Consider the following 11,668-nt stretch of genomic DNA (forward strand, 5'->3'; position numbering starts at 1 on the left):
GGATGAGAAGTGCTCACCAGGTGCTACATACAACTCCTTTATTTAAAAAGGATTCTGGGCTAAATTCTGCTAAATTATTGGGACTGTTCATATTCTAACCACCTTCAAAGTGGGAAGATCTAAGAATTAAATTGGGACTTGAAAAAAGGACTGAACTATTTTCAAACTATGGAATCAGAGGAGTTGAAGGAACCGGAGAACAGAAAGAATTCAGTGCAAGCAGGGTGCTTCCAGAAAAAGTGGAGACTTTACTAAAGAAGTGGAGTCATACGTTCCCCCTTTCTTGTTTCCTACTCCCAGTTAAGGCACCCTTGTTATAATGTAACTTTATACTCCTTCAAACTGTCTCTTGTTGTTTTGGTTGGTTATATTTACTGCCTAGTTCGATGTAAACCGAGTTGATTTGATTTGTATCAAGAAAGTCGGTATAGAAAAGCCTTAAATAAATAAATAAAATGTTTATTATATCTTTCTGCTGTCTATTATTTATTGAGCTTGAACTAAGAAACAAATTGAAGTGTAAAATAGCATTCAGTCATCTAATCAACTATCAGTGAAAGAGTTGGAAACCACTATTATTCCCCTTGTGTGTTTATTGGATGCCGGGACTGTGTTAGTTAGTAGTGCTGAGTACCTAGGATGGAGTAAAAGCAAAGAGCCGGGTATAAGAACTATTGTTTGTCCCCACAAGTGGAATCCTGGGACTCAGAGAGTAAAGCTATCTGGAGGGGTGAAGGAGAGACTGAGAGACACTGAAGGAGTGCTCTGCTTAAAGGGGCTCGCTTTTTTTTTTTTTTTTTTCTTTCCTTCTCCTTTGTGCCCCTGGGTGCGTATAAAAGGGTCCATCCCGCCCAGGGGTTGCACCAGCATGGCAAGTCTTATGTTCTCCTGTCCGCTTGTGACTCCCCTTCCCCGATTACTGTAAACCCTTTCTCTGGTCACTGGAGGCAGCCCAGGAACATCACCCAGCCAGGAGTTTGGCTCATTTATTTACAGAACTCTGCCCTCTTTTGTTAGACTCAGGTGGCGAGCGCTGGCCCTTTAAATAGCACAAAGGTATGAAAACAAAACCTAGCAGCCACAGGAGCTTAACTAGACACTGAAACCCTTCTCTTTCACAGCATGGCAGTCAGCTAATGGGGGCTGCTCTGAGGGCCCCGCTTAATCTTCAGCATTTTACAAGACTCTCCCTAAAACAGCACACCAACATCATGGCGTGACGTCTTCCTCTGCCTTGTTTGCCTACCTGGCAAATCTCATGCTGGAGCTCTCACTTTCCAGCTGCGACCTGCTCCTCTCCTGGACTCATACCCTGATCCCATCCAGCCCTCTGGAGGACCCCTGGGCTCCTTCTGGCCCTCTGTGTCATCCTGGGAGTTTCTTTTGTGTGTGTATGTGTGTCTGTGTACTTTTGTCTTTGCTGTGCTATCCACACCAGATTTTCAGGGCATGTCAGCATGGGGAGGGGGACATGAGGAGAGCACTTCACAGAAAGCAGAATTCATTAGCGCTGGGGCGGAACGACTTCTTGTTAAACCTGGAACCATATCCAGCTGGCAATTTATTACCTTCAAGGTGCTGCTGCTCAAGTTGTTAAAAAAAAACAAAACAGGATCTGGCTGACTTTGCCACCGTACATGCCTCTAGAAGGTAATTTTATGAAAACATCCCACAGAGCAGTAAAGTCTGAGTGTACTTTGTACACGCAAGCTTATACCAAGTGTAACCTCTGCTTGGTGGCTGCCTTACAGGAGGAGGTACGTGAGAGTCCCAGAGTCACTGTGTAGGTCTCTCTCCCACTCTCACCCAGTTCAGTAGGGCTCTGGGTCAGGGTTGTTTTCCAGCGGGGGGGAAGGGAAGAGGGAATCAGTCCTCCAAGGCATCACTGTCCTGGGGAAATATCAGTTCACTTTCACCGTTAAGGGATGTGAGTGGCAACAAAATACTCTGGAGGCTCAGGTAGAGTGTCCAAAATACAACTTTACTGCAGGAATCCTTAGATGGCAAACTAGCACACTGAACATCAGTTCTTGGTACAAACAGTTGGAAATGACAGGTCTCCGAGCATTGCTTTATCTGTGCAAGTATCTCTCAGTAAGGGGCCAGGGAAACGCCTCCCCTCCAGGGCTTGGCAAAACTAAAGCTTCCCAGGTGGGCAGGGATATCCTAGATGAGTGGGAAAAAAACCCCCCACCTTCCAAAATACTGCAGGAAAAAATATAAGGCCTCAGTCCTTGCTCAGTATCCCAAACTGTACCTCTTCTCCCCAGGGTGAAGTCTCCGATTGGATCTCCTCAGAATGTAACAAGAGGTCTTGCTCACAGTTCTCCTCTTCAGTTCACAAAACAAGGTCTTTCTTAGAGAAGATCCAGTTAGCAGGGAACACAGCAGCCCTCTCCGATGCCCCCTCTTCAGAGTGGGAAGGGTGGCCACAAACCTCCTCCCCAGTAACTCAAGCTAAAAACAAAAAAAAAAATCTTCACAAAAAAATGGGAAAATCTGGGGTCCTCCTGCAATGAGTCACCCCTGATCCAGCCCATGTTTTATGGGGATGGTGAGCAACAGAATCCCCCTTGCCTCCTGATCTAACCCAGCTATCCGACTCTCCGATATCCTCCAGCCAGGGGTGTCAGAGCTCTCTCACAGGAAGAAAACCTCAAAAATGTTAAGTCCAAAAATCCTTAAACAAACCACTAGGACCTGCACCAGAAGGTGTTGATCGCCGTCCTACTCCAGGCGGTGTCCTGGGCTTATGAGGCCTAGCACAAAGAGCAGGGCAGCAAAACTTTAACTCCGGAAAAACACCCTTACTCCTCTGACCTCTAACTCAGATGCCACCCTGTGAACTCCTCCAGGCTGCTTTTATAAACAGCAGGGGGCTGGCCCTTCCAGCAAGCTGGGTGGAGGAGCTGTTCCTGAACGGTGCACCCCTCCCTGCACCACCTCTTCCTCTTCTAGCTGGAAAGGATTTAAGGCTATAGGGCATTTTCATAATCAATCCCAAAGGGCCATTGCAGGACTATTTTCGAAGCCAACATCATTGCATAATTTTGCTTTGAAAATCCTCGGGTAGTTAGCCGAGTAGGCACACACAGTATCTGGCACGGATGTACGCCTGGTTCAGGCAGGGCACAGCTTGTGAGGGGTAACATGGGCTTGTCCACGTTTAAATGAAAAAGTCTGTGTATTAAGCGGCAAGTCCACCCCCTCTCCTCAGTGCGCATGAAACAGGTGGCGTGCGTACTTTTAGGCTCACAAAGCCCGGGTCAGTTTTATAACAGTCACTTAAGTGCATCAAACCCAATTTTAGCTTTGAAAATTACCTCCATATATATATATATATATATATATATATATATATATATAATTTTTATTTTTAGTTATAGATATTTTTGCCAACATGCCATCCCTTCTCCATTCTCTCTTATACATGCTTCAGGCTCTCACATACTCGCAAATGTAGGCTGAACAGAACACAAAATGTCCCGACAACGAGGAGACTTTTGTTGAAATCCAGCTCAAAGAAAATATTTTACTCTTTCAAAAATAAGTGAACTGTTTGTATGTGCCAGCAAAGCAAAGATGTCGTCTGCTGTTCCTGGAAGAGGCTTCTGAAATCTTCCCACGAACATCACAGACCTTAAGCTGTGAGCTGATTCTGAAATTCACTCCAGCTTGTGGAATATATTCCATGAGCTTGAGTCACCCAAAATTTTTTTGGACAATAGAAAAAAAAGATAAAGGCAGATATTCAGTGGGCATACATAAAAAAAAATGTAGATATTCATCATGGCCTGAAAAAAGATAAGCAGAGGAGCCATCGTAGTCCCAGATGTGCTCACAAGCAACCACATCGCCCAAATGAAATTGCGCCTTCTGGGAACCCTCAGCCATTTACTCCTGCTCAGGACTGGTATACATTTGGAGGAAAATAGAAAAGCTAGCGGCAACAAACCAGCTTCGTTTACTCTTATAATGCCAATATTCATTTTTCAACAACCTTCTCCTGTTTTTAAACACTGGCTAAACATTTCCTATTGAACATCACTTTTAAAGATCCAGTGTGCCTTTTCTCACCAGAGATTATGATGTTTACCTCTAAAATGTCTTTCTTTTTTTTATTATTCTGTTTTATTCAAATGACAGGGAATAAGATTTACAACAAAGCCTCATCAGAGACCCTAAATTTACTTAACCTTACTCTAGAACCTACATGCACACCACCTCTCTTAATCTAGTCCGAGCCTAGTTTTACTGAAAATTGTAACTTTTCCCTCCATTTTTCACATGGCCAGTTATATACCTCTTGTACTCATATGTACACGTCACATACTTTTTACATGCATGCAGATGCTTAGGTGTACACAGCTTTCATCTGCTCAGACATACAGCAGGCATCCATGGGACTCTGGATCTCTAGGGCTCTTGGGATATTGAAAGACACATACAGTCCTGGAATTCCAAGTTACATACTCCTTGTTCTATGTAATAGCATTCTTACATGCATGTTAATGTTAAAATGTAAACCGAATTGATTTGTAACTCTGCTACATGAATTTCGGTATATAAAAATGCTAAATAAATAAATAAATAAACAAATAAATAAATTCTGCACTGCTTCACTGGAAATCACTCTTTCACACTGGCAGCTTATAGCTAGCGCTACTGCATATGGTACTTTCTTGATCACACAAGTTAAAGGTTAAATATATCATTCTCACCCCGCTTCCTTTCCAGCAAGGAATGGATGAGGTGGCCATGCTTCCTGTGTCCTGCCAGGGCGCCCATATATTTAGGTCGCACCCCTATAGTCCTGATATACGGAAAGAAATTCTTCTCTCGGTTGGTGTGAAAAAGAATGAAGACGAGTTTTGAGTTGTGAGGGACTTGAGAAATGATGTAATGTGTCCTTTGTGTTGTGTGTGTGTATATATATATAGCTAATAATGATTATCCCCTCTTGTGCTACTGATTCAGAAGAGTACCATAACATTGCCCATCCATTCACTAGTGCTCTTACTAAGTGGACATTTAGGGCTGAATTTTAATTCCCCTGTGCGCATAAAAAAACGGCGGTTATGCATGTTGCTGGGCCTTGCGTGCGCCGCGCGTAACCCCCGTTACGCACTGAAGTGCCGGGCCCAGATAAAGGGGCGGTCCGGGGGGCGGGGCTGGAGGCAGCCGGTACAGCACCCATTTGCCGCTGACCCGGGGAAGGGACTGCTGGTGCGCACAAGTTGCTACTGCCCCAATGGAGCAGTAAGCAATGAAATAAGATTTAAAAAAGGTAGGAGAAAGGATTTAGGGGTTGAAGAGCAGAGGGAAAGGGGAAGGGAGGTTAGGGTAGGGGATAGGGAAGTTCCCTCTCAGTCCACTCCTCAATTGGAGCGGACTAGGAGGGAACTGGGGAAGGCCGGGATGCGTCGCCGTGTGAAATTTGCTTAAGTCTACCCCCTTTGCGTGCGCCGCCCGCACATACGCGCGCAGATTACAAAATCTGGCACGCATGCGCGCGGGGTGCGTCCATGTGCGCGCGCCGGGTAGCGCACGCACACGGACGCGTGCGTGCTTCTTTAGAAATCTACTCCTTAGTCTCCTAAAATACTAATTCCTTCATGTGAACTTGGGATGTGCTGTCAATTGACACAAAATAGGAAATGTAAACAACAACAAAAAAAAATTAAATGTTTGTTTTTCATTTAATTTCTGCTGCCATTTAATAAAAAAATGACCAAGGCCCTTCCCCTCCCCCAATTGGACCCTTGCAGGCTTCCATGGCTCCCCACCCCAGACCGTCTCTTACCCCTTCATACAGGTCTTTAATGGGCAGGAGTAATTCCTATTTGTTCCCTTTTCACCGTACTACTTTTCAAAATGGCAAGGGCTTCAGGCCTTCTGGCATCGTTTTGAAACAATAGCGGCAGCAGGGCAGGAGGGACAGCGACTGCTTCTGCCTATTGAAGAATCGTGAACGGGGTGAGGAGTGGAGAGAAGGAACACGGGGGGGGGGGGGGAGGGAGAATGGCGGGGACACCATCAAGCTAGAGAGGCCTTCTTTAAAGGTTGAGGAGCATTTTCAAAAGCCTTTTGACAAGTAATTCAGACGTTATCCGGCTAAATGAAGGTTAGGGCTTTTTTCTGGGTAAATTCTAGCCGATTAATGGTATCCATCTAGAATTTAACCAGATAAATTAGGGGGGGGGGTTTCAGGTGCCGTAACTAGGAGGCGTTGAGGGGGTTGGATAAGTCATCCAGCTAATACTGGTTGGCCCGTAGATCGATCCTAAAGTTAGCCAAGTAAACTTATTTGGCTAACTTTAAGCTAGTTGGATATATTCAGCAGCACAGCCACGTTGCTGAACATATGGGCTTAAGTTCCCTGGATAAGTTTATCCAGCTAACTAGCTGAGCTAGGTTTTACATTATTATTTCACTCATTCGTGCTCAATGTTATTTCATTTAGTATTTTAATTCAATTTCATGCTGGTTTCTATGTGTGTATTTTGAATTGTACCATCGCTTGGATAACACGATTAACAAGCGGGATGTTAGGAACACTAAATGAAGTGAAATGAAATGGACCTCTTTGCTGATGTAGAGGGAGGTGAGACCTGATCGATTTTTCTTTTCATGTTTTTCCATTTGTTGTGCTTTTAAAGAAATGAAAAAAAAAAAAAAGAAATGAAATGAAACAAATGCAAAATAAATTAAAACAATGAAAAACAAAATGAAATAAAAAAAATTGTTCCATACACACACCTCATGTGAATTGTACATGAGGTTTTCCGCTGCTGACCTCTATCGAAGCATGCATGAGACCTTTCTCATTTCTTTGTTTTCACCTGATTTAAAAATACATCATATACGTCCCTAATCCCATATAGCATTCTTTGTTACTTCTTGTGAATATAACAATTATTTTAGCACAAATTAAACATGTGACTGGCATTTGCAGACTCTAAGCCTGTTAAATAAATAAAATACATCACATCTGTATTTATATATCCTTGTTTTCTTTTTAGTTGGGCTGTTAAAATACTTTTGAGCGCATGACAAGGAAGCAGCATTGTAGTGGAAGTGCAGGCACGGTGCTTTTAGCCTCTTCTTCTGAGTTCAGGTTAACATCCCCAGCGCACATCCTTCAATGTCAGCAGAGGGACCGCATATTCAGATAGGACTAATGACGATCATGCATGTTGCAGTACAGCCGATAAAGTACTACATGATTCAGAGCAGTGGCTGACTTTAATCAGCATAAAGGGTATTTATTCAGTTTTTCCAAGATATGCAAGGCCCCAGAATCTTTTTTTTTTTTTTTCTAATATGGAATTTAAATAGTTTTAGATGCAAAAGTCAAATTTTTTTTGGGGGGGGGGCCTAAAACTTTTCTGTATCGTAAACTGGGATGAATCAAACGCAATGTTCTAAAAAAAAACAAAACCCCCCCCCCCGAAAGAACAAAACATGTAGCCAGGCATTTAGGATGCGGAAAACCTGGTGGTGATCCTATTTAAAGCAGAGCTTCACAAACTGTCCTACAAGTCCACAGATACATTGGGGGTGAAACCAAGACTGGATCATCCTAGCAAGAAAAAAAAACAAACAAAGAGCCAGCTGGCAGCACTGCCCGGGGCTTTTCTGTTAGGTAAGTCTTGATCAATTCGCAGTGCAAGTCTGATTAAAATGAAAAGAAAATGAGAAGGTTGTAATGAGATCTTGGATCCTGAACCAAAAGTCTCCAACTTGACTGCAAATACCTGGATAATAGATGATGGGGGGGGGGGGGAGAAGATTTGATCCAAAATCATGATTTTTTTTTTTTTTTTTTTAGTCCAGCAGTGGGGAGAGCAGGTGGGATTCTGGCCCACATAAGGAGAAAGCATTTCTCTGGAACAAGGAGTCATGCAAGGAGGAGGGGTGGATAGCATTTCTTCACAGAAAGGGAAGCTACTGGACAAGATAAGACAATCAATCAGTGTTCAAGTTACAAATCCAGTGCCAGTGGAAAGGTGTCCAGCCACCCTAGGCGGCGATGTCATGACGTGATCCCTCTCTCTCTCTTTCTCTCTCTGAAATCTCACATGACAAATGACCCTAGCTCCTCAAAGAAATACATACCCCAAAATGGAAAACCCCCTCCAGCTCTCCCTGCCTCACCCGCGGCATTTCTCATCCCGTCCCTCCTTACCGGCTGCTCTGCCGCCCCCCCCCCCCCCACCTTCGGCGCCCTGCCTACCCCGCCTAATGTTTCCGTCGGCCCTGCACACTGGTGGCCAGCGGCGCTCCTCACGGCTTAGGCCTGTTACACTGGCTGCAACCTCTCCTGCCTGCCCAGGCTCAGCTCCCCTACCTTTTGGCAGTTTTTTTTTTTTTGTTTTTTTTTTAATACTTTCACAGAGTGGCTGGTAATGAAATCAAATGGTCAGTTAAACTGCACCTATTAACCCATTTTTGTGACTTTAAACATTTTCCCTCGTTCTGCCCAAATAAATTCTTGTTTGTCTTTTTTGTCTACCTTGACTAGGTTGTAAGATCCTTGGATAGAGACTATGTGGTATGTTCATCTGTACAGTGCTGTGTACACCTTGTAGTGCCAAATAAATGTTTAATGGTAGTAGTAATATTAGTATTGATGCTTTAGAACAGGGCAATCAGGGTCACAAAATCTTCAGCTGGGGGTCACAAGAGCCTCAAATGGCAGCGCTCTTCATGCGCTAGCAGCAGCAGCAGCAGCATTAGTAATGGAAACCAGCGTGAGGCCTATAAGCCAGCACATACTGGTAGGCCCTGCCCTCACATGAGTTTCTGTGGTACCAGGAAGCCTGCATGAGGAGGGGGGTCAGGGCCTGTGAGCCTGCCCAGGATCATGGTCCTCACCCTGACTTTCATTACTAATGCTGCTACTGCTTGCAGATCACTGTCGGACTTGGGAGCAGCCATGAGGTCAGAGGATGGCCGAGTATGCAACCAACAATTGGAAATGGCCGCTGCTCTTCTCTCTCCTCACTCGCCACTGAACTTACCCAAGAGAAAAATGTTGCCGCTGTCTTCAGCCTGCCCGCTCTTGCAACAGTTGCCATCTACCTTATGGCCTGGGGTCCAAAAAAACGTTGCTGCTGACCCTGGCCAAGGGAATATTTGGAGAAGTGACTGTTTGAAAGGTGGAATCAGATGCAGGAGGGGTTTGAGGGTTAGAGAGAGGGAGGATGACGGAAGATCAACTGAAGGATGTAAAAGAGGAGATTGGGGATGAAAGGGGATCTGTTGAGGGAGATGTGAGAGAAAGATTGGAGTGGATGAGGTAAGGCTGGGAGATGGGAGGGAGAGGAGGCGGTGAGATTGAGGAGGGGATGACAGAGGGTCAGTTGGCAGTTAAAACAAAGGGCTTGGGGATGAGAGAGAATGAGCTGGGGAGTGAGAGAATGGAGATGGGCTGGGAGATGAAAGAAACTAGGAGATGTAAGTGGGGATCAGCTGGAGAGGCAGAAGATCTGCTGGAGGGGAGAAGGTTAAGAGAAGACATCCTCTGAAGGGGTAAAGATTGAGGAACGAAGAGGAAGCTGAGGGAAAGGATCAACTGGAGAGAGTGGAGGTTGAGAATGGGAATAAGCTGGAGTGCTGAGAGGGTGAGAGTTGAGTGATTGTTGGATGTTAGAGTACATCTACTAATTTGCTTTGCTTGTCCTCTGGGGTCATATGAATTTTCAAGTGATTAAATGGGGTCACATAGGTTAAAAGCTTGGGAAGCCCAATTCTAGAGTCTGATGTAATATTTACAGTGTTGCTTTTTCATAGGTAGGGTTGTTGCTGTTTGAGTTCTGGTTGTTGGTGCTGTTTTGATATGAGAGGTTTGCATTGTAAGTTCTGAGTGACATTTTGCAGGGTTTTGTGTTATTTCACAAAGTGTCTGGTAATGGAAGAAATTTGTGTCACTCTTACTAGAGTGACAACAGAATTTGAATTTTTTTGTATGGTGAATAGTAAGGGAAACATCTTAGTTCAGCCCAGTCTGCCATTTCAGAGTTTAACTTTAAGCCAATGCAGCAATGGATTTCTTTTCATTACAATAACCACTAGCCAAAAAATATTATTTAGGAAAAAAATCAAGCTAAAATTATACTAATCCCTAATTATACTGTACATTCACTTCATGAAATATGATAAAGGACTGTCATAAGCAATGCCAATGGCAAGCTTGTGATACCAAAGATAAATAAGTTGTAATCAGAGGTCCTTAAAAAACATGGAATTAGTTCATTTCCACAGGAGCTACATGGGAGTTTGCTGGGATGTGTTGAGGTACATGAGAGTGGCCTTGACGCAGATCATCTTGAAAGAGGGCTTCGTTGTCGGGGCTTATGTTACAAGTTAGAAGCAGTGGCATAGCCAGAACTGATTTTTTTGGGTGGGCCCAAAGTTAACATGGGTGGGTTTTAGGCATGCAGGTCTGAACCCTACTAGTTGTTCTCTTACTGATAAATAATGCCTAGGCATGCACCTTACAATTGATTCCTAAGTAGTCTACCACAGCCCTTATGCATCATGAATGAAACTTTTTAGAATGTTTTAACTCAATTATTGCAAGCACTTACCAACATTAAAAAGTCCTTATTAATCTGTATTATTTTATACTTATTGTAGTTTATAAATACCCAAGAATAACATGTATAAGCAAAGAACACAAACATCAGATCCAATCAATCATGTAATTCTGGAGTCACCTCAGAAAAAAAAAAAAAAAAAAGACTCCCTCCACTGCTAAACATTTTGTGAAGTAACACAAACCCCTGCAAAAAAGAAAAAGGCACCTAGAACCTTGCCATACCAAACAATCACAGCACTGACTCTCAGGACTCAAATAACAACAACCTTATGAAAAAGCAGCAATGCAAATACCACCCCAGGCCCTAGAACATTAATACATCACCTACAGGGGTGAGAACAAGCCAGACTGCTACAAATCCCTACAGAGAAACTACATGCTAGCAGCAATACTGCACCTCAGTCACATACAGATAGAACATTCTAGACTCTGAACAGTAGAAATCTCTAAAGAGCAAAATACAAAAATATAAGAAATGCACATACCCAAAGATGGCATATTCCAATTGCTAAAAATTCAAAATAATTTTTTTTTAACCTTTGTTGTCTGATCTTTTTATTTTTCTAATCAGTTGGTCCCGGTCTCTTTTTTCCATTTCCCCCTTGCTAGTCTTTTTCCTAATTCTTTCTCCAGGATCCCTTTTCTCTTTCTGTTTCTTCTCTCACATATCTTATTCCCTTCCTCTCTCACAGGCACACACAGGCACATTAATTCTCTCACAGACTCCCTTATACACACAAGCACTCATTCTCTCATGCTTTACTACACATACAAGCTCACTATCTCACTCACACACCCAGGCTCCCATGCTCACACACACAACAGCCAGACTCCCATTCTTACACACACAAAAAACCCAGGTTCCCATTCTTACATACACAAACAACCCAGGTTCCCATTCTTACACACACACATCCAGGCTCCCATTCTCACATGCACATAAGCTCCAATTCTCACACACATAAACACCCAGGCTCCCATTCTTACATACACATATACTCACCCAGGCTACTATTCTCACACGCACACAAGCTCCCATTCTTACCCACATATATTACCCTGGGT

The sequence above is a fragment of the Rhinatrema bivittatum genome, chromosome 2, assembly GCF_901001135.1.
Source record: "Rhinatrema bivittatum chromosome 2, aRhiBiv1.1, whole genome shotgun sequence".
NCBI classification, from domain to species: domain Eukaryota; kingdom Metazoa; phylum Chordata; class Amphibia; order Gymnophiona; family Rhinatrematidae; genus Rhinatrema; species Rhinatrema bivittatum.